The sequence below is a fragment of the Nematolebias whitei genome, chromosome 17 (assembly GCF_014905685.2).
Source record: "Nematolebias whitei isolate Nwh7 chromosome 17, NemWhi1, whole genome shotgun sequence".
NCBI classification, from domain to species: Eukaryota; Metazoa; Chordata; class Actinopteri; order Cyprinodontiformes; family Rivulidae; genus Nematolebias; species Nematolebias whitei.
The window spans coordinates 8,887,327-8,894,164 of NC_056514.1; positions in this window are offsets into that span (position 1 = coordinate 8,887,327).

The following is a 6,838-nucleotide window of genomic DNA, read 5'->3' on the forward strand; positions in this document are numbered from 1 at the left end:
TACAGCCAGTGTCTTTAATATGTCAGGCCCAATGCATCTGCAGTTTCATGAGCTGGGATATACTGTATCTATGCTGTTTTCCCACATCAAATAACACCCATACATCAGATGCTAGAATGTCTTGCAAGTTTGAAACAAGGACAACAACAGCATCTGTATAAATAGTATGAACTGTTATGATGGGGAGTCTTTTGTTGGCTGCATCCAGAAAATGAAGCACTAGACAAGTGTCTTCTTCATTATGCATACAAGGCTGAATCAGACATTTGTCCACATCTGTTGAAACTAACATTTTGTCCTTAAATGTGCTGTACACTTGTTTTTCTTCCAGTGCAACATACACATCATGCTCTGACAGAACAGTTGGGTCTTGTTTTCATCCACATGAAGGACGCTTTGCCAGTTACTAGGAATAGGTGATGTTGTAGTGATTTTCCTATTCATACATTGGCTTTTCCTTTCCCTAGTTGCTGCTTTTAACTTGCCAGGGATGTACATGTATTCATGTTAGGAGGATGCTTGAGTGCAGCGCTACGTCTGTAGCATGTTCTCTTAGCAGTAACTGTGATGCTATAAGACGCTGCAGGTGTAAGAGACGTGGTGTGTTCAGGTGCATTAAAGTTGAAATGTCTTTAAAACCCCACACCTTATTGTCCTCAAGCTTCGTGAGAAACATCATTTATATGAGTAGTGTTGAACACAAGTAAAAATGTCTAGTGGTGATGTTTTTTATTTCTCTATAAACACAAATAGTGCAGATCTGATGCTCTGTATTAAAGTGTATTAAAGTTAAAATGTCTCTAAAACCCACAGCTGAATTTACACAAACTTGGTGAGAAATATGCTTTAAATGTGTAGAATTAAAGCAAATCTAGGTGAAATATTGCTTTTTTTGTACATTAGTGTACACTTCTTTTGCACACACGCACGTGTGTACACTAGCGCATGCACACACATACACACATCGTTGTGTCCCCCCACATTGCAAATGCTTCTGACGCCCTTGCGTTTACATGATTGTTAAGTTTCAGGGAAGGGTCCATTATCACTCCCAGATTAGTGACTCTTTGCTTTTCTGACAGGGATAGAGTGGAAAGGTCGATGCAGTGGTTTATGATTGTGTCATTGGGAGGGAACAACATGACTTCAGATTTCTTTTCATTGAAACTTAAGAAATTTAAAGCCATCCAGTCCCTGATGTCAGCCAGGCAGTCGAGCAGAGGTTGAATAGAACATGTACAATTGTGTCTTAGGGGGAAATAAATTTGACAGTCATCGGCGTAGAAGTGAAAGTATATGTTGTGTTTCCAGAAAATAGCACCAAGTGGCAGCAGGTATAAAGAGAATAGGAGGGGACCCAGGATGGACCCCTGCGGAACCCCCCATTTAAGCTCTGTCGTTGCAGAACTAAAACCCTAGATGGAGACACAAAAGGATCTGTCAGTGAGGTAGGATCTGAACCAATTTAGGGCTGACCCTGTGATGCCCACCCACTGCTCCAACCTAGCAATGAGGATCTCATGGTCGATGGTGTCAAAGACAGCTGTGAGGTCCAATAGTACAAGCAGTACAGAATCACCGGTATCTGTGGATATGAAGACGTCATTAAAAACCTTCAGTAGGGCAGTTTCAGTGCTGTGGAGAGGTTTAAAGCCAGATTGGAATAGCTCTAAGATGGCGTGATCCTCCAGGAAGCACTTCAACTGGAACTCAACTATTTTCTCCAGTATTTTAGAAACAAATGGGAGTTTGGAGACAGGCCGGAAGTTGGATACGACTGAAGGGTCAAGGTTTGGTTTTTTCGGGAGAGGCTGGACAGCAGCATGTTTAAAGTTTTTTGGCACCACGCCAATGGATAAACTACTGTTTACTATAGCAAGAACGGATGGACCTAGAGTAGGAAAAACCTCCTTTAGTAGTCGAGGGGGGACCACATCAAAGGGGGAACCAGAAGGTTTCAAGCTGCACATGACCTGCTATAGAGAAGACAGAGTGATGGGTTAAAAATGGTCAAATAGAGCTAAAGCTTGAGGTGGGATGGATGGGTCATGAGTTGGAGGGGAAATGATAGCCCGGGTGATCGCAATTTTTTCCAAAAAGAAATGTAAGAAGTTCACGCACAGCTCAGTCGAGGCTTCCAGAGGTGATGGTTCAGTGAGGTGGAGAACAGAGTTTAGGGTAGAGAAGAGGACACGTGGGTTGTGAGAGTTTGAGGTAATGATATCAGAGAAGTATTTGGATTTAGCAGCTTTTACTGCTTTCTGATAACGGTGCCAACTCTCTTTAAGTATTTGAAAAGAGACCCGCAGCCTGTCTTTCCTCCACTTGCACTCTACCCTCCTACATTGCTGCCTAGCGGCCTTGGTGACGTCACTCAGCCAAGGTTCTGCTCTGAGTTTTGATTTTTTAGTTTTAACAGGAGCGACATGATCCAGAGTCTTTAAGCAGACAGAGTTGAACTGGGATGTCAGCTCCTCAGTGGTGGTGAGAAACACAAGGGGCTGACTTATCATTTCAGAGTTATAAGCATCTGTGAAATGTGCGGCAGTGAATTGGTTAATGGTCCGGCTGCGACGTGCAGGAACGCACGGCTTAGGACTTGGATGGGGGAGGGTGAACTCAAATGACAGCAACTCAGTGCTTTAAGGCTTCTAGACGTGGTGAAGACAACTTGCACAAGTTCAAACCAAGCATCAGAATGGGGATGTAAGGGAAGTTAGGTGACATTGACAGTGGCATAGTCTAAGTAGTTCAGGAACTGCTGATTTACAGGTATTTTCTCACACAGCCAGCTCTGCAAATCACAGGCAATGGTAAAAAAAAAAAAAAAAAAAGAGAAAATGTCAAAGGTAAGAGGAGAATGAGCAGGCTAGTTGGAGATGATAGAAAAGCAACAGAAACTAAAAGAAAAAGAAGTTAAAAGCAACAGAAGCTAAAAGCAACAGAAGCCAAAAGCAACCGGGTGGTTAAGACAGCGTTTGGGTCGAATCGTGCACTTTTGAGGAAAAGCATGCCACTTGGCACAAATATGCCTTGGACCATGACTAATAGTTCTATTTCGTATAAGCTTCGCCCTTTAAGGCTGTCGCTTGGTGGGTTTATCCTGTTATGCGTAGCATTGCACTGAAAAAATTTAGTCCACGCCCACCTGCTGTGTGAGCCCTACCCGGTCCGTATAAATTACGTTAAGAGCGGGAAATCGGCTCCCATTTTTTCTTCAGCGAGCTAATAGCACTGTCAGAAGAACAAAAAAGGAAAATTGTGTAGATGACCAACATTTGTGAAGGATGCTTGACCCGGCAGTCGACCTCCGGTCGTCCGGTGAGTTCTCCTCCCCGAGGAGAAGCTGACGAGCAGTCTTATTTCAAGGTAAGCGCCGAGGAATATTTCTCAGTGACAGGTCACTACACGCTGGACAACGCCATCTTGTAATTTTCCTCTTATCGCCGACCCTCGGAGTGAATCGGATGGTTCCTCCAGGACAGGCGCGCTCAGCTGCAGCCCCCCGCTGCTCATTCCCTCCTGGAGAGCGTAGTGTTGGTGGAGGGGGGCTGAGTGAATGCTCACCCCATCCCACCTCGTTTTGCATCGGCGATCGCACCGCTCCCGGCCGACGGCGCCCTCAGGGGTTGCCCGGCGTAACCGAGGAGACGGCTGACATGAGGGGACCCCTTTTTTCTACGTCCCACTCCTTTTCCTGCCTGCTTCCTGCCTCCGGCGGGAAGGTTGTTTACTGGGTTCCATTCTGGCTCACCGTCTTGATCCATATGGCCTCGTGTTCCAACAGGACGTCCTACGGGCGAGGCCACAGACGGTTCTTTCCTGGTAGATTGGGGGAGTCGGTCTCCACAGTCCGCACCCATCACCAGAGTGGAGGGGTTCACCGAGCGGGGCTATCCCTCGGTACCCCCCCCCCCCTGAGCCAAGCCTCGTGGAAGCTTTCGGAGCGAAGCTGTCCAGGTTGTAGCAGCATTCCGTCCCTCCTGGGAAACACGACCAGACGGTGACCACGCTCTCCAATCGAGCCCATCAATGTGCTTTTCAGGCAGCCGCAGCTAACAACAACGTGGCGATGCTAGCATATAGCATGTCCAAGAGGCTGAAGGCTGCAGACCTGCCTGAGGAGACCAAGAGCTCCCTCTGTAAGGCAGCCGACGCCATCCTCAATATGTGTGCCTCTTCTACGGTTTGCCTGTGAAGGATTGTAGCGTGGATGACGATGATTCAACGATCCACCTAGCTCCGTCACTTCCCCTCGCTGCCGGAGAAACTGCACAAAGACCTGATGGAGGGCCCCATCACGGCGGACACGCTGTTCGGGAGCAACTTCAAAGCCATACTGGCGAACTCGAAGCAGTCGGAGGAGGTGTCAGAGGCTGTGCGCCACCTCATCAAGCCGCACGGCTCATCCCGCCCCCCGGCCCGCTGGAGAGACCATCGTGAGCAGAGGCAGAAACTACGACATTCCGCGGCGGCGGCGTCTCGCTCAGCTCCACCACCAGCCCCGCCCGTCAGAGACCAGCCCTCTTCATGCCGGCAACCAACAGTTCAGCGTTTCCCCAGAGATCGCCTGCAGACGGCGCTCTGGGCAAACAAATCGGAGAGCTCAAGGGGGAGAAGATTTAAAAATTGACGGTCTGCGGAGGGTGTGTGTAAAAGTAACACAAAAGTTGAAATAAATCATCTTTCAAGGATCAAGTGTCTGTTTCTAGCCAGTCTGTAAGCTCGGATGAACTCACAGCGGCTGCGCACACATCCTCCACACATAACGAGCCGGTGTCCTTAAATAAAGTTTTTTTAAACTCACCGTCGCTCCAAGACATGACGAGACGCTCACACGACACGATGGTAAGCGAAATAACTCGTTGTCAACCCGAGCTGCACGATCCTCACCCAAGCAGTGTCAAACGCGCACTCGTGCGATGCAAACAGCCTTCATCCAAACGGCACTGCATTGATGATGGCGCACACACAGCTCCCCGGCGCTAATCGGCTCACATTGGTATAAATGTGGGACCGCAGGCCGCAGGTCCTCGTTTCTCAGCAAGAGCAACACACGCCTCACCGAAGCAAACGCGTGCGGCCGCGACGCGGGCAGCCTTCACCCACCACGTCTCAGCACTCGGCCGCTCACAGCAGCATAAGCATGAGACAGCTGAACGAACCCGGTGACGAGTCTCGCCTCCAGCGAGAGCGGCGCGCGTCCCTCCAGCGAGAGCGGCGCGCGTCCCTCCAGACAAAACGTGTGCTCCCACGGGGCTCGCAGCCTTCAGTCCAACAGCACGGCGTAGATGAAGTCACGCTCTCCGCCTCTCAACGTTCGCACAGTGACGTTGAAAGCGCAGCCCCACTGCGTCATCAGCTGTCACACGCTTCGCCTCAGCACACACTGGCCCACCTGTACATGAAGGTTGGTCCGCGGTCCGAACGCAGCGCACGGGCGCGTTCAGAGCCTTTTCGAGGAAGCCTCGCCTTGGGTCACGCGGAAAACATTCCCGCGACACATGACGGCGGTCGAGGCAGTGGACTGGTGACATCTGTACAAAACATGACGCATCACTTAAACGCACGTCCACTCCACGAACGTTACACGGAATGGCTAAAAACATGCTCGCCAGACAGATGGATGGACAGGGTGTTATGCAAAGTTTACACGTTACAGTTTGCAACCCGACCCCCTCCGTTCGGATGAGTTTTAGAGACGGTCCTGTCATCACCAGACCAAATCTCATCTCTAAATGCAGAAGTCCAAGAGCTTCTGATAAAAGAAGTAATCTCCAGGGTTCCCAACGGAGAGGAAAACACAGGGTTTTACTCACGTTATTTCCTGGTTCCCAAATGGACCAGAGGGATGAGACCGATTTTGGATCTGTCAGCTTTCAACAAGGCGATCATGGACAGACCGTTTCACATGTTGACAACCAGACAGCTGTTGGACAACATCCAGAGAAACGACTGGTTTGTTTCCATCGACCTAAAAGATGCTTATTTTCACATACCGATCGTCCCAAAACACAGAAAATTCCTGCGTTTCTCCTTTCAGGGGATGAAGTATCAGTACAACAGGCTGCCGTTCGGGTATTCCCTCGCGCCTCGTACGTTCTCAAAGTGTGTGGAGACAGCCCTGCATCCGTTACACAGAGCAGGGATGAGAGTTTTGTTTTACCTGGACGACCTGTTGCTGCTGTCACGCTCCAGACAGGAAGCAGTGACGCAGGCTCAGGTGCTGACATCACACCTGTTAAATCTGGGCTTCGCCATAAATTGGAAGAAAAGCTCGATTTTCCCGGCCCAGACAATTGTTTATCTGGGAGTGGAGTTAAATTCAACCACCATGAAGGCTCGTTTATCACAAACGAGAATCGACACTTTAAAAGGCCAGCTCCGCCTCGTAAGACCTGGCAGAGTGGTAACAGCTGTCTCCGTCATGAAGCTGTTAGGAATGATGTCATCAGCTCACACAGTGGTCCCGCTGGGTTTATTACACATGAGACGCCTCCAGAGGTGGTTTGTGCGTCTGCGTGTGGACCCAGTAAAACAAAAGAGACGGATGATCACTGTTCCTCCCTCTGTGAGGGCAGACCTCCGACACTGGAGAAACACCCTGGTTCTATTTCATATAGGCTTCGCCCTTTAAGGCTGTCGCTGATGGGTTTATCCCGTTATGCAGAGCATAAGCACTGAAAAAATTTAGTCCACGCCCACCTGCTGTGTGGGCCCCACCCGGTCCGTTTAAATTACGTTAAGAGCGGGAAATCGGCTCCCATTTTTTCTTCAGCGAGCTAATATAGCACTGTCAGAAGAACAAAGAAGATAAATTGTGTAAATGACCAACCTT